We start from the raw sequence: 25,896 nt of genomic DNA on the forward strand, positions 1-25,896 counted from the left end.
TGAGAAAGAGTTAGGAAGAAGACTAGAGGGAGAGAAAGAGGGACGCAGATAATTTCAGCCTTCTTTCTCCAGAGTGTTTTCAGGGGTCCTGTGGAAGAGTAGCTTCACGTCCTTTATGGGTTTGCAGGAATATTCTGAAATATCTGAAGGAGAGGTAACAGAAGCAGTATTTTCAATCCTAGAAATATGAGTCCAGCTGGGGAACCCTTCCAGTTGGAGTAGTCAGAATGACCCTATATGGTCCTTGCCTTTTTATGTGAGTATTTGTAGGTTTAGCGAGTTGCTCGTTTGCGTATTCAGAAAGGGTTTTCTGGACTGCACCAAGCTGTGTGGCAAACTGAGTGATCAGATGTTGTTCTGAATCTACAAGAATGTCAGAGGTTAAGAAGGGCCTCCCTCCCATGCAGAAGTTCAAAGGGGCTCAGCTTAAAGGCATCAACAGAGACCAAAAGCATCTTGAAACCTCTGCAAGGGGGGGGGGGGGCATATGTGTAAAGTCTACCTGCCAATCTTCCCCTGGGCACGCGCCCCTTCTCTGAACAGGCTTCAGGAGAGGGGGAGAGTTAACAGCTCCTTCAGGATTTACTTGGGCGCAAAATGAACAGGCCTGGCAGACCTGCCTGATGGTTTCTCCTAGCCTGTGACCCATGGGAGGATTCTTTGAGGATGCTCAAAGTTCCCTTTCTTTCCATATAGCCCCATGAGCATGCAAAGTATGAAAAGCAGACAAGGAGTCGGTATAGACATTCACTCTCATTCCCTTCCCCAGTTCCAAAGCTCTGCTCAGGGCAGTGAGTTTGGCTTTCTGGGCAGAAGCCCCAGGGGGCAGCGGCTGAGCTTCCAGGGGGTTGTTGAGGCTCACTATGGAATGACCCGTCTTTCTTTTCCTCTTTTCAAGAAAGCTCGACCCATCTGTAAACCATTCAGCATCCGGGTTGTCAGGAGAAACGTCCCTCAAGTCAGGTTGGCCGGAGTGGACAGAATCTAAAGCTTCCTCCTGATTATGACTGATTATGACTGATGTCTCCAGACTGAGTGCTGTCAGGGAGCAGAGGGGCAGGACTGTGAGAGTGTGACACGCCCGGAGCCTCAGCTCGGGGTGTCTAGCGGGTGAGCCTGGTATGTGGTAAGCCTCCCACCAGCAAGTCACTGATGCCCTTTGGCTACTAAAATGCCCTGAGCCCGATGGGGGGGCGTTAAAACCTCCAATGGCTGCCCTCAGTTGAATTTTGAGGCTTGTTGAGTTAGAAGGGCCATAGCAGTCACTGCTTTAAGGCAGGAGGGCCATCCTAGGGAAACTGAGTTCAGTTTCTTTGAGAAGCAGGCAACTGTTTTGGGGTCAGGTCCAAGGGCCTGAGTTAAGACCCCCAGGGCCTGGCCCTGCCTTTCATCCACATCCAGAATGAAAGACTTTTCTAAGTTAGGTAGAACCAGGACAGGGGCAGAGGTCAGTTTGGCTTTCAGGGTCTTAAAAAGCCTTGGTCTGATTGGGGCCCTATTCTGGGGGAAGATTTTTGGGGCCCTGAATAGAATCATAGAGGGGCTTGGCAAGAATACCAAAATTAGGTATCCAAATTCTGTAGAAACCAGCCATGCCCAGGAAAGTGCATAGCTGTTTCTTCGAAGCAGCTTTTGGAGGCCTGAAATGGTCTGTTTCCTATCCTTGGTCAGAGAGTAAGAAGTGGGGATAAGGTTGTGACCCAAATATTTGACAGACTGGTGGGCAATGTGGGCTTTGGCTAAAGAGACCTTGTAGTCCCTGGAGGCCAGAACATTAAGGGTTTTTATGGCTGCCTCTAGGGAAGCCACTCAGGTGGGACTGCAGATCAAGATAAAACTGCAGTTAAGCAGCTCATAATCTCTTAAATTTTTAGCCAGTGCTAAAAGTATGTGTTCAATCCTGACTAAGGCTGGAGTGGCTGGCCCAGAGATTCCTTGGTCCCAGACAGAGGAATCTATTTTCTCCCAGATTTCAGAGGGAAAGCAGCACAAAAAGGTCACCTGGAGGTCTGAGAAGAAAAAATGGGGTCCCCAATTTCACCATTAAATCTTGCCCTAATAAGGGAGCAGGATAGGAGGGAATAATAAGGAACGAGTGTTTAAATAACAGGTCACCAAAGTGGCAAGGTAGAGGAAAAGTCTCCCAACATTTCTTAAGTTTTCCTTCAATCCCCATTCTGTGGAGGGAGGGGTAAGTGAGACCAGAGTGTTGAAGTGGAACAGAAAGAGAGACCCCCGAAGCAAAAAAGAAATTCATTGATCTTACTGGCCACATCCAAGTGTTGGGCTGTCATGGTGGAGCAAGGGGGAGCTTGACTAAGCCCCAGACTCCTGCCCGAGGGAAGGGCATTGCAGGAAGGGGGGGGCGGCAGCTTGTCCTCTGTAGGCAATCTCCCCTCCAGTGCTCCTACTGGTTCCACTCAGGGCAAGAACTGGGGAGTTTCCTCTGAGGACAGTTTTGGTCCCAATGGCCCTGTCCATGACACCTGAGGCACGAACCCTTATGGTTCCTAGATACAGCAACTAAAATTTCAGACTTTTCTCCATATCTTGCTTTAACTCTGAATCTTTTTCTCTCAGTGGGAGAAGTTTGAGAGCCCAAAGCTGACTTCTGCAACTTCCTCTGTATATCTGAAACAGATATACAGAGGTTTTCCTTAGTCTGGGAGAGATTTGACATGGAAAGAGGCACCTCTGCTCTGAGTATCTCTCCCTGAGAGTCTGCTGCTTCTCCCAGGGGGCAGAGGTTAGAATAAGTATCCTGAGGAGGAGAAAAAGGGGCCCCACTCCTTGTATCAGAGGGATTGAGGAGTGGGGGGCTGGAAAGTCTCAGGATCTGGTTCAGGAGGTTAGGGGGGGATAGAGTTAAAGAAATATTGTCTGACATAAGGTCCTGTCTTTGGTAAAGAGGTGCTTCTGAAAGGGATTCAGAAGCCTCCTGATAAGGACTGCATGGGGGTACAGAGAAGGGATCCTGTGTCCTTAGAGGAACAGGAAGGAGGGCATTATGCAAAAGGTTAGTATCTAATTTTGATTTCCCTCTAGAAAATTTTAGCAGCCTCCTGCAGTGCTATTTTAATTTAAGCTTTTTTAGTTTTGAGATCTTTTAAACCAAAGTTGTCTCTGTTCAAGAGAAAGCCTAAGGGAGAATCCTTAGGAATAGAAAGAGAGAGATGGATTGTCCCTTTTTTTTTTTTTTTTTTTTTTTTTTTTTTTAGGGCCCAGTCCTCTAGGTTAGGACAAGATGGTGACAGATTGTAAACAGAGGAGTTTATTTTAATCTTAGAGGTCATAGGGACTTCATTGAATAGGAATATAACATAGTCAGACCTATATTTTAGACAAAGAGTTTGATAATGATGTATGGTGGTGTGAAACGCAAATAGACATGAATTCATACAGGGTGCTTATTGACTTCAAAAACCACAAATGAACATTATCTGTGTTGTATTTTATCTTGTTAAGCATTTCCCAGTAACATTTAAATCTGATTGTGTCTGCCTGAGGAAGTTTTGTGGCCTTGACATTGACGTAAAGAGAGATTTGAGGAAGGGAGACCAATTAGAATGCCATTATGGTAATAAGTGAGAAGTGCTGAGGGCACAATACAATTTAGTAGTCATATGACCTGAGAGAAAGCGGTCTGTAAGAGATGTTACAAGAAATTCAAAGGAGATTTTGCAAGGCATTAGAAATGGGAGGCCAATGTAGATTGAAGAATTGAGAATTATCCTGGGGTTACATACCTGGAGAAGGGAAGCCTTCCGCAGAAATAAAACAGTTGGGAAAACGGATTGATTTAGGTAAAATATGAGTTCTGCTTTAGAAAAGATGAATTTCAGCTGCCTTGGGGATATGAAATATCTATTGGGCAATTGCTGATATGTAACTGGAACTCAGGAGACATGGGACTGGATAGAGAGGTGTGTGAGTCACGTGCATGGAGATGGTGATTAAATCCTTGGGAGCTCAGCAGGCCAGCAGGCGAGAGGGTAACTCATAAAAGAGGTTGGTGGGGGGAGCCTTGAGGAATGCTCAAAGTTTCAAGATTGTGATATGGATCGATCGTGAGCCAGCAAATGAGACAGACAGGGAAGGACCCAGACAGTTTGAGAAGAAGCGGCACAGGAATTACTATTCCATAAAAACCTAAGGAGGAGGAAAGGACTAGGGAGAGAGAATGATCATCAATGTCAGATACAACACGCACATCAAAAATGCTAACTGAGAAAAGAGCATTAGATTGGGCAATTAAGAGATCGTTGATAACTTTGGAAAGAATGGCTTGAGTTGAACATTGAGCTTAGAAGCTAGATGGCAAACATTGGAGGAGCAATAGGAAAACAGTGATTAATTGGTGTAAGGTACTTCTGGATGAGCAAGCTCACTCTACCAATGCAAATTGGAACTTTCTCTTCAACTTATCATTTCAGACACTTTCCTGGAGCCCTGAAGAATAAGGTGACTTCTTCACAGACACAGTCCACAGTCTGTTATCATCAGTAGCACTTTGCATATCCCCTTGATTCATGGCTGTATTCATTCTGCCACTCTGTCTCTCCCAGTAAGAAAATATAATCACTTATTTTCCTAATCTTGATGCCATTGTCATAGTACTCTTGAGTTAAACTGAAAAGCTTAGATCTAGAATTGGAGGGGACCTCAGAGGTCACCTTGTTCAGCTTCCTGGTTTTCTGGAACCAGAAAAGTTAAGTGATTTGCCCAAGTTCATTCAGGTAGTAAATGTCAGGGGTGGGATTGGAAGTCAGGTGACCTGATTTCAGAGCTATTGCTCTTTCTCCCAGTACCACACTTTCTTCCTCTGAGGGTTATCAAGATCAGAGACAATTCCCTTTGGAGGAGGTTGAGGCTTGTTGGAAAGAGACTATGACTTTCCTGGAATGTGCATATTTAAAATCCTATTCTATGATGACTGATAACTTTATAAAAACATCTATCAAGAAATGTAATCTACTTTAGTACTACACAATTCCTAGAGAAGAAGTTAAGAGAGCTGCAAGAAGAAATATACAGCAAAACTATACTAGTGGAGGATCTCAACCTTGCTCTCTCAAAACTAGATAAATTGAACCACAAAATAAATGAGAAAGAAGTTAAGGAAGTAAATAGCATATTAGAAAAGCTAGCTGTAATAGATCTCTGGAGAAAATGGAATGGAGACAGACAGTATTATACTTTTTTTCTCGGAGGTTTATGGAACCTATACAAAAATTAACCATATATTAGGGCATAAAGATCTCAAAATCAAATGCAGAGAGGTTGAAATAGTAAATGCATTTTTCCAGATCACAATGCAATAAAAATTATATTCAATAAAAGGCCAGGGGAAAATAGATCAAAAATTAACTGGAAACCAAATAATCCAATTCTAAACAATGAATGGGTGAAACACCAAATCATAGTCACAATCCATAATTTCATCCAAGAGAATGACAATAATGAGACAACATACCAAAATTTGTGGGATGCAGCCAAAGCAGTCATTAGGGGAAATTTTCTATCTCTAGATGCTTACTTGCATAAAGTAGAGAAAGAGAAGATCATTGAATTAGGATTGTAACTAAAAAAAGCTAGAAAAAGAACAAATTTAAAACCCCCAATTAAATACCAAACTTGAAATTCTAAAAATAAAAGGGGACATTAATAAAATTGAAAGTATAAAAAACTACTGAATTAGTAAATAAAACTAAGAGTTGGTTTTGTGAAAAAAGCAAAGTAGATAAATCTTTAGCTAATTTGATTAGAAAAAGGAAAGAGGAAAATCAAATTGTTGGCCTCAAAAATGAAAAGGAAGACCTTTCTACCAATTAAGAGGAAATTATAGCAATAATTAGGAGTTATTTTGCCCAACTTTGTCAATAAATTTAGTAATCTATGGGAAATGGAGGCATACCTACAAAAATATAGATTGCCTAGACTAACAGAATAGGAAATAAATTACTTAAATAGTCCCATTTTAGAAGAAGAAATAGAACAAACTATAATCAACACCCTGAGAAAAAAGCCTCAGGGCCAGATGGATTTACATGTGAATTCTACCAAATATTTAAAGAACAGTTGATTCCAGTCTTATGCAAACTATTTGACAAAATAGGGAAAGAAGGATTCCTACCAAATTTCTTTTATGACACAGACCTGGTGCTGATACCTAAACCAGGAATGATAAAAACAGAGAAAGCAAATGATAGACCAAATTCCCTAATGAATATTGATGCAAAAATCTTAAATAAAATATTAGCAAAGAGATTACAGTAAGTTATCCCCAGGATAATGCACCATGACCAAGTAGGATTTAGACCAGGAATTCAGGGCTGGTTCAGTATTAGGAAAACTATTAGATAATCGACTAGATCAATAACCAAACTAACAAAAAAGCATAAGATTATCTCAATCGATGCAGAAAAAGCATTTGATAAAATCCAACACCCATTCTTATTGAAAACACTAGAGAGTACAGAAATAAATGGACTTTTCTTTAAAATGATCAGTAGCATCTATTTAAAACCATTATCAAGCATCATATGTAATGGGGACAAACTAGAACCATTTCCGTGATCAGGGGGTGAAACCCAGCCATGATCAGGGGGTGAAACAAGGTTGCCCACTATCATCATTACTATTTAGTATTGTATTAGAAATGCTAGCCTCAGCAATAAGAGTTGAGAAAGAGATTAAAGGAATTAGAGTAGGTAAGGAGGAAACCAAACTATCACTCTTTGCTGATGCAAACGTTTGTGGTAGCCCTTTTTGTAGTGGTAAGAAACTGGAAACTGAGTGGATGCCCATCATTTGGAGAATGGTTGAATAAGTTATGGTATGTGAATGTTATAGAATATTATTGTTCTGTGAGAAACAATCAGCAGCAGGATTCTAGAGAGGCTGGGGGAGACTTACATGAACAATACTGAGTGAAGTGAGCAGAACCAGGAAATCGTTGTACATGGCTATAACAAGATTATACAATGGTCACTTCTGATGGACATGGCTCTTTTCAGCAATGAGATGATTCAGGCCAGTTCCAACGATCTTGTGATGGAGAGAGTCATCTACACCCAGAATGAGGACTGTGAGCATTGAGTGTGGATCACAACATAACATTTTCACTCTTTTGGCTGTTGTTTGCATTTTAGTTTTTCTTGTTTTTTTCTGGTTTGATTAGATTTTTCTTTTGCAGCAAAATAACTGTATAAATATGTATGCATATATTGGATTTAACATAAATTTCTACCATGTTTTGCATATTTTGCACTACTTGCCATCTAGGGGAGGGGGTGGGGAAAGGGGAGGAAAATTGCAACACAAGTTTTGCAAGGGTTAATGTTGAAGAATTCCCTATGCATGTTTTGAAAAATAAAAAGCTTTAATAAAAAAAAAGTCTAATAAGTAATGACATCAATTTAACCAAGTTAACTAGGATGCTTAGCTTTACATAATAGGAGCATCCTAGACTTATAAAACAAAGGGCTGCTGAGGCTTGAAGGTAAAAATCATTGCAATCCCAGGCTCCCTGGAGGAGAGTGGTATTGGACTGATTTTTTAAAGATTGAATTGGAGGAGAGTTTAGAAGTTGAATCTGAGAAGAGTAAGCATTCTAAGCACTAGGAATATCTAGAGCAAAGGCAAGGAGGTACATGATGGCTGTGCTTGAGACACTGGTCCCTAAAAGTCTACTGTACCACAGAAGATGGAAAGAAGAGATAGGAGAAAAAGCAGGAGAGATGTTGCTTTTGTGGTTGGTTTTAAATCACTGAAAGAAAGTCTTCCTTTTCCCTTCATAGACTTTTGTGATAGAAGCCATCAAAAATATTTGGACAGAGGAATGATATGACCAAATCTTTGTGGAAAACAATCTATTCTGCCTTGGGTTTAGGTAATGGTTTGAAGTGGTTGAGAGTAGAGATGTGAGGGATTATAAAGATACCACCAGTATAAAAGTGCAGGTTGATAGTGTTTGGGCTAGGGTGGTGATAGTAATAGTGGGGTTGGGGACTCACATGAGATGTTCTGCTTCCAGTCTCTACTCCATCCACAAAGCTGCCAAAGGAATATGCCTAAAGTCACATGGTCACAGTTGTGACCATGACCCTCTCTTCCAAACTTCCGTGTTATCTTATGTTTTCATCTCCTACTTACTTTTCATCCCCTTGAATCTGGTTTCTAATTTTGTCTCTTCACTAAATTTTCACTCTTCAAGGTTAGAGCACTGACCTTAAGCGATTACTTAAGATCTTACAGATAGTATGTATCAGAGACTACACTCTAACCTGGTCTTTCTGGTTCCAAGACCAGCTCTTTATCCATTCTCTATTAATTACCTTTTCTTGTTCCTATCCTTCTTGACTTCTCTGAAACTGACGTTGCCCTTCTATTAGAAGTTCTGTCCTCAGTAGGTTTTCAAGACACTGTTTTCTCTCCTGCTTCTCCCAGTTGTCTCACTGTTCTGTCATTTCCCTTTGCTGTGTCATTATCCTTGTGCATGCCCCAGAGCTATACCCACAGCTTTTTTCTCTCTTTAGATTCTCTCTTATGATTTCTTCAGCTCTGCTTACATCACCTGTTATTTGTCACCACTGAACTCTCAGGTTGATAACTAGCTCTAATGCAACTGTTGAGTCCTGCACGGTCAGTTTCCTATTGGATCTTTCCCACAAGTACCCTGTCAGCATCTTAGACTCAACCTATTTGGTTTTTTTTTATCTCCTCTCCAAATTCCCTGCTGTTCTTAACATTTCTGTTTTAGTAGAGGGAGCCACCATCCTCTAGCTTAACCCACATTTGCACCTTCAGAGTCACCCTCAACTTCTCACTTCATCTCACATGATCTCTCAATTGCCAGGTCTTATCAATTGTATTCCATGGCATCTCTCTCATCTATCCCACCATCTTCTTTCCATTCACAAAACTACCACCTTCATTTGGACCCTCACTACTGTCATATGTTCTGTGCATAGTCTGCTAATTTATTTCCCAGCCTCTGCTCTTTCCCCTCTTGAAATCACCTTCCACATACCTGCCAAAGTGCCATTCTTTGGTGGCATTCCCAGATCACATATCTGAAGATATCCCCCTTGATGTGGAAGTTCCTATGGCTCCTACTACCTCAAGAATAAAATACATAATAAAACTAAGAGTTGGTTTTATGAAAAAAGAAAGAAATTAAAGGAATTAGAATAGGCAATGAGGAAATTAAACTATCATTTTTTTACAGATGATATACTTAGAGAATACTGGAACATCATGCTCAAACAATTTCAGTTGCAGAACAAAGTAAACTCACACAAATATTCAGCATTTCTATATATTACTGACAAAGCCCATCAGCAAGAGAGAGAGAAATTCCATTTACAAATTACTGTAGACAAAATAAAATACTTGGGGGGGGGGGAGTCTACCTGCCAAGACAAACCCCAAGAACTATATGAACACAATTACAAAACACTTCTCACACAGTCACATCTAAACAATTAGAAAAATATCAGTTGCTCATGGGTAGGCCAAGTTAATATAATAAAAATGACTATTCTGACTAAATTGATCTACTTTTTCAGTGCCATAATGACACAATAATATTTCCATAACATTCATTTATCATAACTTATTCAGCCATTCCCCACCTGATGGGCCACTACAAAAAGGGCTGCCAGAAATGTTTTTGTGCATGTGTGTCCATTTCCCTTCTTTAGTATCTCTTAGGGGTATAAGCCTAGTAGTAACACTGCTAGAACAAAGGGTATGCACAGTTTGGTAACTTTTTGAGCATAGTTCCAAATTTCTCTCCAGAATGGTTGGATCCTTTCACAACTCCACCAACAATGTATCAGTGTCCCAGTTTTCCCATATCCCCTCCAACATTTGTCATTATCTTTTCCTGTCATCTTAGCCAATCTGACAGGTGTGTGGTGGCATCTCAGAGTTGTCTTAATTTGCATTTCTCTGATCAATAGTGAATTGGAACACTTTCAGATGAATAGAAAGCGTTTCAATTTCATCATCTGAAAATAGTTCATATCTAATGACCTTTGCTGACTTCCTTCTGGTCCTGGGTGGGATTGGTCAGTCCCACTTGGATTCAGAGGCTCACTATTTGTGTTTTGTATTTGTATTGAATGTTTAATACCTAATCTGCTGATTAACTGGCTTGTAAACAGGACAGAGTAGCCAACTCTGCTGTATATTGGCAAAGAGCCTCCTGCTAAATTCTCTGGCCCATGAATGTCACACTGTGCTGGGTCACTTCCCTCCCCCTGCCAGATTGAAACAGACCTTTTCTGAAGTTCTTCTAAAATATTGTGTGCTAGAATTTGTTACACTCCAAACATTTGTGGGTTCTGTCACTCCCAAACCATTCTGAGGCTTGATATGTTGTTGATCTCAGGGATGCCAGGGAAGAGCTCAGGTAAAGACCTGTCTGCTCTCCGCCATCTTGGCTCTGTCCCCTATATGAAATTTCTTAAAGTGTTTTAAGATAAAGTTTCCAAAAGACATAATGGCCATAGTATGATAGCTATGCCTCCAAAATAGACATAAACTGTAATAATAAAAGGCCAGCTAACCAAACATGGTCACCAGAGTTCCAAAGAATCCTTAATCTTTGACTTTACTGGGAAAGAATGGATAGACAAAAGTATTTATCATTCAGTGTTATTAATTTCTTCCTCAAGGATACCTTCTGCTTTTAGCTCATCTGCATATAAAAGATAAGACATATCATTTAACTAGCATTTTTAATACCTCTAAAGGCTGGAGACACCATGTTTAATGCTGGTCATTTCCTGAGCCTAATTGTAAAGATGGCTTAGAATATCAATTGTAATTGTGTTAGGTTAAGATGTATGATTTGCTCCTACAGAATGGCTCATTCCCACAACAAAATCTAAGATACCAGGTTGTATGAAAATGTTTAATAACAGTGAATTATAAAAAAGGAGAACAAGAATTGATAGTGCAGTTCTTACAACAAAAGTACTTAATGGATCCTATGATTCATATAACTAGTACAGTACAAAGAGGTACATAGACTAGAGGAGGAGAGAAGAAAGAACAGATCACTGATTCGGGGAAGCACCAACTTGGCAGATCTCGGTATGGGTATCTTGGATCACAACCCTGCAAATCCTGACTAGGAGGGTCCCAGGCAAAGCATACTCTCCATGGGGGAGATTCCAATCTGGGTATCAAGCTGTTGTGATTTAAATAGCCCAGGGAACCAAGGTGGCCAAATGCCAGCAGTACTGACTTCACTTCCTTGAGCATACCCAGAAGGGGGGCTGGTCCTGCCAGAGTCTGTCAAGAGTGAAGCTTTACTCCTGGAGTGGCTAGTTCCAGCATATAGATAATGCATCCTTGGTGGATTTGGCCGGAATCTGCCCAGGATAGTGTTCCTTAAGCTATATTTGTTCCCAGGCTTATTCAACAGCTGCAAAACAGTACTGTACTGTGCTGTAATTACCCTATGGACCTGGAAGGAAACTGAGGGCTGAGGCCTACAGAATTTTATCTTTATACCTATATCTTTCATTTGGCTTTAAGATTATGTAGGCCGTTTTTGGTTTTAGTTGGCACAGGCTGATCCCACTTATGCTGTAAAGTGAGTATAGAATTCTGATCTATATCTATATCTATATAGATAGATATATTGCATATTGACAACAGCACTAACCATACAGCAACAAGCAGCAGGGGATGGGCTATAGTAGAGAAATCTTGCTGAGCAGGAGCAGATTTGCAAAAGAAATTACCCAGTGATGAGTATCGGAAGTGAGGAAATGTGAAGCTCTGGTTCATTTGCTGGCCATGGTGTGCGGTTGTCTACGATGTTCATCGAGAGCTCTCTGATTCTTCTGTAAGGTGGATCTGACATCTGAGAACAGAAGTTAGAGGGTTCGGGGTAGGATATGGATATGGCCACAGAGAGATCTGTATAAGGAGAGGCAGAGGTCTGGGTACCCAGTCCACAGTAACTCCATCCACTGCATCAGGGGAAAAGCAGAAATCATCCCCCTGCCAGTGGAGGCACAAAACATTCACTAAAGCATGAGAAAAAGGGGCACTTGCTCTCCTGCTGACAGGTCAGTAACATCACAAGGGGGTCCACACATCAGCTGCAAGGAACCTTCATACACCAGAAAAGTTAGCCAGTGCACACAAAGGGAAGTCACCATAGGTTTGATGAATGGTTTCACAGATGGGGTTCCGTCTCCCTGGTGACCATTGCACAGCAAGTCCTCTACAACAATGAATCCAGTCTTCTGAAGAAGGGGTTACAGTATCCCCGTCCATATACTGTCCTATAAAATGTGCTAAAGCAAAATAAGTGCATCAACCGAGTGGAAAAACATGAACCTGACTCGTTATAGGGGGATGGTGAATCATAAAATGTATAATGGAGCCGGTGCACGAGACATCAGCGCACCTGGGGGCTGTCACAGAGGAGGAAATCCAGTGATTCTCAGGGGAATATTTTCTAAACATATGTGATAAATCAACAGTTCTGTCTATCAATAATCACTGTGCATTTTCCTTTTGTATGAGGGTATACATGTTCTGCATAGAACATACTGTTCAGTTAAACATCTGAGTTATGCTAATACCCATCTTAATATTGGCTATAATGAAGGAATGAAATACCACAAGGAATTGCTTCTGATGATCAAGGGTAAGTGAGTGAGGCAGGATCGTTGGGGGTAACCATTGGGCGTTAACTGTCAAAGCTTGAGATATACCTTGTCCAGCACTGCATGGTCTGCTGGCCAAGATCTCAAGATCTATTGAATTTACTAGGCCCAAGCCTTTGCCTGTGCCACCAAGTCATGTATCATACCATGTTCTTTTTACTCTGGAACACATGTTGAGAGGTGGAAAGCTCACATGGTAATGTAGGATATGGTTGTTGGTTCTTGGAGACACATTTTTACAAGTAGATGACATCCTGACGATAGATAGTGGATTTGCAGCTGGTTCAGTTATTCATGTTAATTGAGCATAGTAGGTAACCCAGGCAGTGTTGACTACAGGAGTAGCATTAACACACATAAAATATTTCCCCTCATCTGCCTTGTTTATGGGGCATGAAGTGGGCGCCTGATATTCCCCTGGGTACAATTATCATATGTGGCTCGCTGAATCCATGGGTATGTTGGTGGTGTAGTGAATGCCAAGGGTGTGATACATGTCACATGTCTGTCATTTTCTGGGGACACAGTCATGTTAAGCAATTCTGAGTCATTAATTGATAGGCGTAAAAATGTTGGCACAGGTGCTCCCCACAGTTCAGCTCTGGGTCCTACTGTCCAATTCATGATGGGATATTGCTGATCAGGAGGCAAGTCAAGTTGCCTTTTGCCCGGGGTAGTATAGAGTTTCTCCATCCCATAGTCCACCGCTGCCCTAGCAGCTCTCTCACAGTCCATATGTGAACCAGTTCCCAGGAGCATTACAAAACACAAATCATTCCTGTAAACATACTTGTGATTTAGGAATGCAATGCCATGTGTCCTCGCCTGAATAGCAAACTGTTGTCTCTTCCTTTTGCTATGATTTTGGTGGCCTTTGGATCATCGGTAAGGTATCTCTTTACCCATATTTTTGCTCCGGCCTTCATATTGGTTGAGCCAAAATCACTAGTTCGGGCAGTGCTAGTAGTTGGCCCGTCATGTTTTTCCCACTGAACAGACATGCAAGATATTATAATTAACTGACACATTCTGGCACCTTTAAAGGCCATCCATACTTGAGCAGTGCTGAAATTAGGGAAACACTTTAATTTCTCCTCTGTAATCACTGTCAGTAACTTTACCCAGTATTTGAACTTGTTTAATAGTCATGTTGGAATGAGTAAGGAGCCGAACATAGTATCCCAAGGGAATCTCTATCCCTACACCAGTACGATAGAGGCCAGTCTTCCCTGGTCCGAGTTCAGTGTCTTCTCCAGTAACCAGGTCGTATCTAGCTAATCCTGGTGTCCCTCGATAGGGAGCCAAAATAAGGAAATCATCCTATGACCAACACTTCAAAGTCTCAGAATATGGTCATGCAATTCTTATTTGCAAATTGGAGGTCATCATTCTAGAAAGTGGAGCACCATCATCCACAGGGTGATTGTTTAATTGTTGTAAAGGTCAAATAAATTATCTTTCCATTTAGACAATGCATTATTAGCTACCTTTTTCAATTTTTCTTTCAATAAGCCATTCATCCTCTCAATCAAGCCAGCAGCTTGAGGATAGTATGGTATATGATATATCCATTCTATGTCATGGGCCTGGTAATATTGATCAGTTTCTTTCCCCTTAAAATGGGAACCATGATCACTTGAAATCTGCATTGGGGAACCATAAAACAAATTAATAATACCCAAGGTTTTACATGCATTCTTTTGAGTTGCTCTCTTATAAGAGCTGGCTATTAGTACTCCAGAATATGTGTCCACTCAAGTGCAGGCATATTGACATTCCTGGCCCATAGGTGAGGATCCACTATAATCAATTTGCCAGATTTGTATACGCAGACTTCCTCTCCCAATTTCCCCTAGTATGGTATTGGGAATAGGTTTCTCTGTATATAGTCTACACTGCATACATTGATCAGTAATTTGTCTCAGTATAGAAATAGAGATAGATATTTCCCTAGCAAGGGCCCACCTATAGGAAGTGTGGGGTCCCAAATGTCCGGCAGTTACGTGGAGCTGTCTGGCTAGGGGTGATAGTTCTTCAGACATTTAGGGAGGTATTTGCATAGTTCCAATCTTGGCCAACCTTCTATGTATGTATTATACTCAACGTTCCGGAGTGTTCACTTTGGTATGTGCGTCTACAAGAAAAACTGAAGTGTTAGTATTTTGAGCCCAGTCCCATATGTCTTTCCACATTTGATCTCCCCAAACTTGTTTCCCATACAAGTCCCAGTCTTTTTATGCCATACAGGCATCCATGTGGCTAATCCGTTTACAACTGCCCAAGAATCTGTAAATAGGTAACATTGTCCTCCTTTCTCTTGTTTAATCGCCTGATATACAGCTGCCAGTTCAGCCCACTGGCTGCTTCAGTCTTTTCCAGTAGTTTCAAGCGTAACTTTTGTTGCAGGATTATGTGAAACAGCCTTCCACTGGTGTTCCTGTCCTATGCATTTATGAGTTCTGTCAGTAAACCTTGCATGTTTTAAATAAGGGTGCCCATAATCCAACTCATAATAGGAATTTGTGATCTCAACCTAACTTTGTGATTAATAGTCAATTATTCTATTTCTACTAAGGCCCTATATACAACTGCTTTTCAAAAGGTGTGTAGTTCAAACCTACATTGGGCAGTTTTCTGAACCAAAAACCTAATGGGACATTTTTATTTCCTTGTTTTTGCCACAACTTCCAATTTGTATAGTCATTTAATACGGAAACTTGTAATTCCACTGGCCCTTCTTTCAAGGGCCGTAAATCAAGGCAGGTTGCATTGCTATTTTTGCCTCCTCAAAAACTTTCTGTTCCCTTCCCGTCCTCCAACATGATGTTCTTTTTTCTTTTCCTCGCTCTAACATGCTTCCAAATCAGTAACCCTTAACAATTTCAGGCTTCAGTATTTTGACAATAATCTCTACAGAATTATCAATTTCATAATTTTCACATGACAGCCAAATAAACATAACATAATCTATCTCAAAAATGGATAGGAATCCCATGTAATTTACAGTCATCTCAAATTTTTTAACATACACACCAATTAAAATTATTTTAAAAATCAACTTTTCCCTGTGATATAGTAACTAAATGTTCTATTCAAACTGTCAGTTGTTTCTACAAATCAATCTTTCTTGTCCCATGTATGTAAAATCACCTCTTTTCTCTTTTCCTTTATTTTCTTTTTCTTCACAACTTTAAAGATCCATAATATAATTAACAGCTAAATAACTTCATAAAGCTTTTACACATGTGCAACAGAGCTGACAATTTTAAAGCATAGTTCATAATTTTCTTACAGCATACTCTGGTAATCAGATAGTTATTCCTCTCAAAATATCTATGCCAATGATATATCTGATACATTTCTGAGGCTCAAATTCTTTCAGTCTCCTCCGTGTTACTCCTGCTTTTAGTAATACAGTAAATAATTCCTGCCTAGACAATCTGTTTTGAGTGTTGTTTGTCGGCTTGGACCAATCATATCTGCCTGTAGGAGTAAGCTGGAACTCCCCCAGATCTCCTAACTTAAATATTTTATCTATTACTGCCCCTAAATTTTCTCCCCTGGCTGCCAGCAGCAAGGTTAACACGATATGTTTGTAAGCAGGAGATGCAGTTTTAATTACTGGGTTGCAATGGGGAGCTATTATGGGAATGTTAGTGTATATATCAGCGTCTCCCATTCTTATAGCAGTTTTTGTGGCTTCCTCTTTTAACCTCTGAGTGCCATCTTTCAGCATGTACCAAGTTCTCCCTTTATTTGGCCACATTGCAGTGTCAGGATATTGGTTCTTCAGACCCCCCCCCAATATTATCTCCAAAAGGTAAAGTGTTTATGGGAATTTTGGCAGCATCATTCATATTATCACATTCTCTAAAGGTTGTTGTACAAAGGGATTGGAACATACACTAATAAATTTGACACAGTCTTTGGAGTTCAGCCAAACTCCTGCTGCTCCTCCATCACTAAGTCAGACTACCCAGGTAACGGAGGGCTCTCCTGACTTTTGGGAGAGGTGAGCAATAATGTGGGTAACCTCTTGTTGTGTAAACCCCTCAGTGACATTCTTAGTCCTTTGAGCCCCATTGGGTCCCTTTTTTAATCTCCTCTTCTGTACTGGGTGTACAGTCAAATCGTTTGTAGATTTTTCCCCTTGCTCTTTCTGTGCCTTCTGTTCTAAATCCTCCTTCTCACTTTCATCCCATGCACACCAGCCCATTTATCTGGATCCCAGTCAATTGGGACTGAAGCCATCACAGCGTGCCCTTTCTTCTGATTGACCTTCCCCTTCCTCTTCTTATATTTACATTGCGCCACCCTTACTGCAGCCTTTTCTGCCGTGTTCTGATAGTTTCCAGCTTGATCTCCCAACATAAAGTTTTGACACTGTAACATAGATCACTTTCCTTGTAACTCAGCAAGTTCTTTTTCCAGTTCTACTTTCTTTAATATTTTCCAGTCCCTATCACCACAGTGTGGTAGGCAGTTAACAAAGCCCAACCCTTCCTGCAGATACCTGCCATTTCTTTCCTTTTTTCAGTAGGAATTTGTTGCAAACATTTTCTTACCTGCGTTGAGGGATCCTTGCTTTACACGACACTCCCAATCTTCACATGTCCCAATGCCCTGTGCCTAAACTTTGGCCAGGGCCGAATAAGGCAAATCATCTCAACCAGGGATATACATCTCCTTTTCTCCCAAGCTTATCTTTTGGAAAAGTGGCATCCTGTACAGCAAATCCTGTTCATGATGCAAATTATGTTAGGTTAAGATTTATAAATTTGATCCTACTGATCAAATGTCCTACTGATTGATGTCTCGTTCCCACAATAAGACCTAAGATACCAAAGATACCAGGTTGTATGAAAATGTTTAATAACAGTGAATTATAAAAAAGGAGAACAAGAATTGACAGTGCAGTTCTTACAACAAAAGCACTTAATGCATCATATGATTAATATAGCTAGTACAGTACAAAGAGGTACATAGACTAGAGGGAAAGAGAAGAAAGAATATATCACTGATTCGAGCCAAGCACGAATTTGGCAGACCTCTGGCTGGGGAATCCCAGATCACGGCCCTGCAAGTCCCAACCAGGAGGATCTCAGGCAGAGTGTCCTCTCTATTGGGGGAAGATTCCAATTTGGGTATCGATCTGTCGTGACTTAAATAGGCCGGGGAACAAAGGTGGCCAAATGCCAGCAATACTGACTTCAGTTTCTTGAGCATATCCAGAAGGGGGGCTGGTCCTGCCAGAGTCTGTCAAGAGTGAAGCTTTGCTCCTGGAGTGGATAGTTCCAGCATATAGATAACATGTCCTTGATAGATTTGGCCGGAATCCTCCCAGGATGGTGTTCTTTAAACTATATTTGTTCCCAGGGTTATTGAGCAGCTGCAAAACAGGGGTGAATAATAGCTCACTGTACTGAAGTTACCCTATGGACATGGAGGGAAACTGAGGCCAAGACCTACAGAATCTTATACCTATATCTTTCACACTCTTTCAGGTTCCCTTTGATGGCTTCCTACTCAGTTATTCTCACTGGTGATTAACTCAAGGGTGAGTTAATGCTTGCCACAAATACCCTTCATTAAATTTGAAGTACATGGTATTTTAAATGCAAACATTATAATATCAGAGATAGAGTAATGAGAAGGAGAACTAAGTGGTCATTTAGTGTAACTCACTTATTTTATGCATGAGGATCTAGGACCAAGTGAGGGAGTTTGAATGACTAGCTAAGGAATTTTAGAATCTTTAATATAGATCAGAGAAAGTATTTAATTCAACTTTTCTTATTCCAGAGTCAGTACTCTGCAGAAGTCTAGAACTGGCTCTTTGTGAGAAGTCTATCTCTTGTCATTTTATTTAATTATTCTTGCCAAGAGACTTAGGGTATTCTTGGCAATCACATTATTCTTAAAATGAAAAATGACATAGGCTAAGAAAAAGTGTTCATTGCCTCTAATTTTTTCCAGGATGCTAGATTAAAACAATTTACTAAGTCCAAATTGGGTACCGTATTCAACATCTATCATCAGCTGAATTTGTGTATATAATCTCAAGAGTATTCCTAGGTAGAATTGGGTGTTCTCCGTAATCTGAATGAGAAAGGAGCAAGTTCTGCTTTTTTTTGGCCACAGATAAATGTGACTACTCATTTGATCCCATTACAGTGTCACCTTGCCCATGAATACATTGTCTAGAATTTTTTTAAACAGTGTCTGAGGTCTTAGGTATGGTTAGTTATGGTTAAATACATATGGAAGTGTGTTTCTTTTCCTTTCATACAAGTTATATCCCAAACCTGACTGTCAGTATGAATCACTAGTTCGAGGATCAAGAATTATTGTTTCTCAGAAACAGAATTTGAATCTGCATAGTCTTTTGCATAAGTGACAATCTGAAGATCTTCTATGAACTATTTATTCGGTCTTTATATAAAAATCTGATTTAATCTTTACTCCATCAAAGAAACACCCCCAAATTAGGCATAAAATTGACTAGGATCTACAGTGGACCTGGCGTTCCCAGTCAGCTGAGTTTCCCCACAAACAGTCCAGGAGGTGAGTCCCTGTGGTTTTGCTGAGGCTCCAATCACACCCAGCTAGCCCCAGGACTTCCCCCCCCTTTCTGTTTGTGCAGAGGTAACCTGGAGGTGTTTGTACTTCAGATTGGTTAATTCCTAGTCCGGGTTCTTTCTTCAGATCCTCTTGGGTTATATCAGGAGGACCCCTGTTTTGCCCCAAATCTTGAATTTTCACCAGTCTTTGTTTCCAGTGAGGCTCAGATATGTTGTATTTGTAAGGAAAATTGGGATAGCTTGAAATTTACCAAACTATGTTGCCATCTTCCCTGAATCTTCTCAATTTTTTTCCCATTTGGCCAATTTTGCTTTTTTTTTTTTTAAGACATTCTTTTTCTCATTAGTTTTTTATGTCCTTTTGCTTCATTCTCAATTCTTTTCCTAATTGAACTCTTCCATGGCCTGAGCCCAATTCTTATTTTTTGGAGGCTTTGAATGTAGGAATTTTGACTTTGTTTTCTTCTGAGTGTGTGTTTTGATCCTTCTTGTCACAGTAATTTTCTTTTCTCAGAAATTTTTTCTGCTGTATGCTCGTTTTCTTAGTCTGTTATTCCGCTTTTAATTCTTGAAGTAGGACTCCGTTTCCAGGGTGGAAGGTGCATTTTTGAAAGATTCAGGGGTTTTATGCAGCTGTCTTCAGAAATCCCTCTAGGACCCTGATCACAATCACTCTTTTCTGCCCTGGAACTATTAGGAGTGTCCCTGACCCCCTGTAGCTGTGAGACCAAGTATGCTTTAAAGCAAGAAAGTTCTGCTTTGCTGGCTCTGGGGCCAAGGCTATACTGAAATTTCATGCTGTTGTCACAGACCTTTTCTGCTGACCTTATATGTTGTCTTTGATGTCTTTGAGCCGAGAGGTCTGGAAACCACCAGTACAGTTCAGAGGTCTGTAGACTCATTCCTGCTTTACTGTCATGGGGCTGCAGCCAAAACTGGGGTACACTGGTACCTCCTGCAGTGGAACAGCATGATGAATACTCACCCAGGTGTCACAGATCTTTTCTGCTGACCTTTTAAGTTGTCTTTGGTTGGAATATGTTCTACTCCATCTTTTTGGTTGTTCTGGAACTCTCCAACTTGTTTAGTTATTATTTAAAGAAAGTTGGAGTGTTTGGGGGGAGAGATTGGGTGAATTCATGCCTTCGCTCTCCATATTGAGCGTTGTCACTGAATTTTCCTTCTCATTTTAAACATTAGTCAACATGTTAAAAAAATTCTGAGCTTAGAGAAAACATTCCATACCTTTGGATTCTAGTCTCTGCAATGGAGCATAAGAACCTTTTTTTTTTCTATTTTTCCTTTGGGACAAAGCTTGTTCCTTATATTTTTGCAGCATTCAATTTTAGTTGTTCTGTGATGATTGTACTTTCCATTTCCATTGCACTCATTGTGTACTTAATGCATTTCACATCAGTTCATATATGTTTTCTATACTTCTCTATTCATCATGCTCATCATTTCCAACATGATAGTAAAATTCCATTACATTCTTAAACTACATTTTGTTATAGCCATTTTTCAATTAATAGCCATGAAATTTATTTCTAGTTTGTTGTTCCCTATTTGGTAATGCTATAAATATTTTGAAACATATTGAGCCTTTTGTTTTGTCAGTTGTCTACATTGAGTTATGTGCTTATGTATAACATTTTAGTTACTTTATTTGCATAATTTCAAATTGATTTTTAGAATGTATACCAACGTGAAGTGCCGCCAAGAATGTTCTTCTTTCCACAATGCTTTCAACATTGACTATTACATTTTTACCAATTTGTTGAGTATAAGGTGAAACATTGAAATTGTTTTGCTTTGCACTTTTTTTTTATTATGAGTGAATTGTATTGTTCTTTCATGAGGTTGTTAGTGATAGTTTGCAATTCTTCTTTTGAGAAGTCCTATTTTTTAGTAAATTTTATTGATAGCTTTTGTTGTTACATCACCTAAATTTCTCCCAGTAAACAACCCCCTCTCACTTCCCAGGGAATTGCTTCTTATAACAAAAGCCATTTTCAAAAAAAAAGGACAAGAAGAGAAATGAAACCCAGCAAAACTGATCATTACAAAGAAAAAGTTTGAAAATATAGGCAGTGTTTCACTTCAGTGAATCTTTCCTGCAAAAAATTGTGGGATCAGGGTAGCTTCTTTCTCATCTCTTTAATTTGACACTGATTTTCATAATCTTTGCAGCGTTCATCTCTCCTCAGTTCTACCTTGTATAATCCCTCTCTGCCTTTAGGTGACAGCTGAAGTACTACCTTTGATCTCTCCAAAGTGCTTGGTATTTTCCCTCCAAAACTACCTTGTATTTATGGACTTTGTATTTATCTGTATTTATTCTGTTTGTACTTATATAGGAACACCTATGTTCAAGTCTTACCTTTTGACATGGACTATAATGCTAGGCAAGTCATTCAACTTCTCTGTGCCATAGAGGACTCTCTAAGAGCAGCAGCAATAACTCAGGTTTATACAGTGCTTTCAGTCTGAAAAGCATGCCAAAATGCCCACCTGCATTGGGAATCTCTTGATGCAAGGATTCCATATTCCAGAGAAACCCCTATTCAACTTCGTATCTTTATCTCTTTAAACTTTGCTTGGGTATGTTCCTTTTGTCTCTGGAATTAACAAATGAAGCCCATTCTTCTTTTCCAAGACATCTTGAGACCTCAAAGAGGGTTCAAATGGTGGACAACATTTTCGTTGTTATTCCTCCCAAATGATTTTTTCCTACTTTGGATTATGTGAATAGAGTACTTGGAATGGGATCAGGAAGACTCATCTTCATGAGTTCAAATTTGGCTCCACCCATTTTCTAACTGTGTGGTACTAAGCAAGTCACTTAACCCTGTTTCCTTTAGTTTCCTCATCTGTAAAATAAACTGAAGAAGGAAATGGCCAACTATGCTAGTATCTTGGTCCAGAAAAGCCCAAACAGAGTCACAAAGAATAAGACATGATTGAAACTACTGAACTATAACAAGTAGTCTGCCTCCACAGTGCAAGGTATATGTCATACAAATTTCTTGTAAAGGATATTTTTTGTTAGAAATAAGAGATTTTTACATATTTTTATTACTTTTGATCTTAATGATGATATATTTCCTTGAAATCATTTGAAACTCATCAACACAGTTGACTGGTTAAAGGATGATTCTATCTGAAAAAAGAAAAAAAATTAAATGTGCAAGGGAGAATGATGAAAATCTAAATTGAGATGAATCTTGACTCCAGAAATCTTCATGTGCTAACTTGTGAAAGGTTGAAAGTTTGTTCTGCTTAAGTGACTGAGGAGAAAATATATTTTTGTGAATTTATACTATTTTGGGTGTTCTGAACTAATGTCTGCCATTATGACATGTGTGTAACTTTTTGCATGCTCTCATGTGTCCATCTTTGTGTATTTGATACCTTTGACTCATGTTCAAAAGCTTGAATCCTTCTTGACTAGAGAAAACCTGGGAAGTTCTACAGTGCCCTGTCCAGAAACGCAAGTGAGCCAAAACATAGCGCTGCTTTATCACTTTATCACTTGCCAAGAGTGGAGCATGTCCACCCTGTAACTTTTGATGTGCGCACAAGTACACACACAGTTCCTTTTTTCCCCGTGTGATATCCTTCTTCTAAACCTCTTCAGCTTCAATAGATTCTAATGCTGATTGTTATGGGCATTTCTGGGGTGGTCTTTTTGCAAATCACACTACCCCATCTTGGGGAGAGAAGACACTCTGTTACTTGGTGCTGGTGACTCAGTACCCCAAAGTCAATGACTTAGCCTTACTTGTGCTCTCTGGACCCTTTCATCTGCACAGTACCAAGTGGGGCTGGGGCCTTGGGAGGGTATAAGAGGATGCTAGATACCTCCCATATGCCAGGCACCATGATAAGGACCTTATAAATATGATCAGAATATTATCATACAAATATCATAGAGACAGCCTGAGGGAAAAGGTACTTTTAGAGGGGGTGGCTCTCTAGATGAATGGAGATGCAGACAGGAGTGGGATGATGCATCTCAGAACAGGTCCACAAACAGTTTCTCAGTCCCTCCCTCTGTGTGCAGGACCCTGTGTTGGCCGCTATGGGAGTTTAAGATCTCAACTGGCTCATTTGTACAAACCCTAAATGCGCCTCCTGACTTAGGCCTCACTCAGTCCCCTAACACCAGCCCCCCAGACCATTTTTGTAGTTTTTCTTTTCCTTTAGAGTTAAGGGTGATGCGATCCTGGAGAGCTAAGGAGCTATTCTCTCTGCACTTGTGGTTCCACACATCTCCCACCCTATTCTCTGGCCCTGGCTTGATCTGAGTCTCTTCTTCTCACTTGGGAACTACAGATACTCCATTTCAATACCTTGTTTTACACTTGTAATATTGCAGTCCCAGCATTAGTAATTGAATTTGGTCATGGACATAGAAACAGGAAATAATAAAAGCAAGATTGAAAGCCATGGCTTCTTATTCCACATTGAGGGTTCTTTTAATTCCACATTTATACCTTCACATTCCTCTATGCAAGCGTCAGTGGGAAAGCCTCAAACTCTGATAGGGGTCACATCTCCAAGTGCTCCTGGAATCTTTTTTCCATCTTCCACCTGCTTCTTGGATCCTGGGTAGGTCCTATTTGCTGAAACAGAAAAGTGCTGAGATCAGTACTGGAGATTTAGGCTCTGAGGCTATAGAACAATAGTATGCTCACCTATAGTCTGTCGCTACTCATTCTCTGGGCATGAGTTGGAGGGCTTTTCATTGGCAGGTTTATGGGCCAAAGGAGATAGGAGTGGAGAAGGGGAAGGAGGAGAAAGCTCTGGACCAAACAGGATGTGGGTAGAGTTTAGGGAGGAGCAATTCAAAGAGTGGATTCATGGCTGTAAGAGGCCTTAGGGAACCTTCAGATGAAGACCTCCATTTAATGGAGGAGGATACAAAGCCCAAAGTCAGAAAGGAACTTGTCTGTGGCATTAAAAAATTTGAAGGGAAATAATTTCCAGGCAATGTAATTATCTTATTCACAATGCCAGCATGTTTATTAACAAAAAAAAATGCTCATTTTGCTCTCTCTTAGATCAAAGACCCCTCGTGGTTGGTCGTTCACAGTTTACATGCTCTTAGAAGAGTAAATGTTCTTGAGCGTGGCAATCCAATCTAATTGCTTAACAGTGAAAAAAATGAATGTTAAAATGAGGGACTGGGCTATACTTCAGAGAGGGTCCTGGGACATGTCATGTGGATCATCTTGCTCATCCTGATTGACTATCAACATGGTCTATTTTGTAAATGACCTTGCTCAAGGATACTTATGAATTTCTATATCACCTTTCCAAAAAGGGGAAGAATCAACATTTTCCCAAATCAGCTAATAAAATCAGCAGGAATCCATCCTTTGGATTAAACTTTCAATTTCTTTTACTGTCTGATTAGATCTCGGTCTGGGGACATCTTTGAGAGAGATTTCCCTCACTGGTTGATTTCTGGAAGAGGAAATGGAAAAGGGAAAAAATTGGTTCTAAATGAATAATTAGTTTAATATAAGGGAGAAATGATCATCTTTCTCATTTCCTTTTTTGATTCCACTGAGAGTTAAAGTCTCCTCAGTGAATCACTAACTGATATTACAAATAGTTTATCAAGGGTTCTTAACTATAGAGCTTATAAGGAGAAACATCTTGAGGGGGAAATGGGACAAGATTGATTGCATTGACAGAATCGAAGTGCATGGTCCCCTCTGTTGAGTAGACTTTACCAAAAAACCCGCCTAGGGACAAATATACAGTAAAATAAAATTATTCATTTAAAGCTCAGTAGTCTCATCTCTGCCAGCTGTCTAGTTCCAAAGACACTGTCTGATGCTACCCTCTGATTTGAGTGTGTTCTTCAAACGTTTTTCACCTGATGGGCTTCTTAGGCTCAGGTCACTTGTAGAGATCCTTTTCTCTTGCTAAAAAAAAAAACCCTGAAAAATTGGTCTTAACACAGTTCTAATTTACTTTGCCAGCAACAGGTCAGATAATTAAAATTAGCTCAAATCTTATACCTCTGTCACTGGAAAATCAAATTTGGAACCTTTTGGACTAGACACATTTTTAGGTTAGTCATTTGTCATGTTATTATATCTAAGAAACTCAACCTCAAACCAAAAATTAAGAATCCATTTTTTATACTTTGCATTGTTCATTCACCCATTAGGAGGATGACATGCTGTTGAAAAATTAACAACAGAATGTTCCGTGTAATAAGACGGACACTGCTATAAAAATGAATTCATTTAAAAGTCACCAGATTAGCTACCACTAAAGAATACTTATTAAATGAATTGTTTACAGCAAAAACATTTTCAATTTTGAACTATGTTCAAATAAATAGCCCTGCATAAAAGTGGATAGCTTTTACAAAATAGACCACGCTGATTGTCAATTAGGATTATAGAAACTTGTTATAAAAGAAGAATAAGGGGCATGGCTGCACTGTATGGGAACATATTCCCTTGTTTTGTTGCCATTTCTAGGTCAGAAGTACATAGCTACTTGCATTAGACCAGGTTTAAAATCAACCAGGTTGGATATTTTCTGTTTAAGAGAAAATGGGGAAGTCGAGTCAGAAGAATGCTACATCTCAGCCCATG

General features: G+C 40.0%; 1 long non-coding RNA gene across 1 annotated transcript in view; it reads left to right on the forward strand.

The window, feature by feature from the left end:
- The first annotated feature begins 250 nt into the window (after window positions 1-250).
- LOC116420211 overlaps window positions 251-25,896 on the forward strand; it is a 34,237-nt gene continuing 8,591 nt past the window's right edge. The window contains exon 1 of the long non-coding RNA XR_004230495.1: window positions 251-1,119. This is a non-coding gene — a long non-coding RNA (uncharacterized LOC116420211). The remainder of the gene's footprint in view (window positions 1,120-25,896) is intronic.

The sequence above is a fragment of the Sarcophilus harrisii genome, chromosome X (genome assembly GCF_902635505.1).
Source record: "Sarcophilus harrisii chromosome X, mSarHar1.11, whole genome shotgun sequence".
Classification (NCBI taxonomy): Eukaryota; Metazoa; Chordata; class Mammalia; order Dasyuromorphia; family Dasyuridae; genus Sarcophilus; species Sarcophilus harrisii.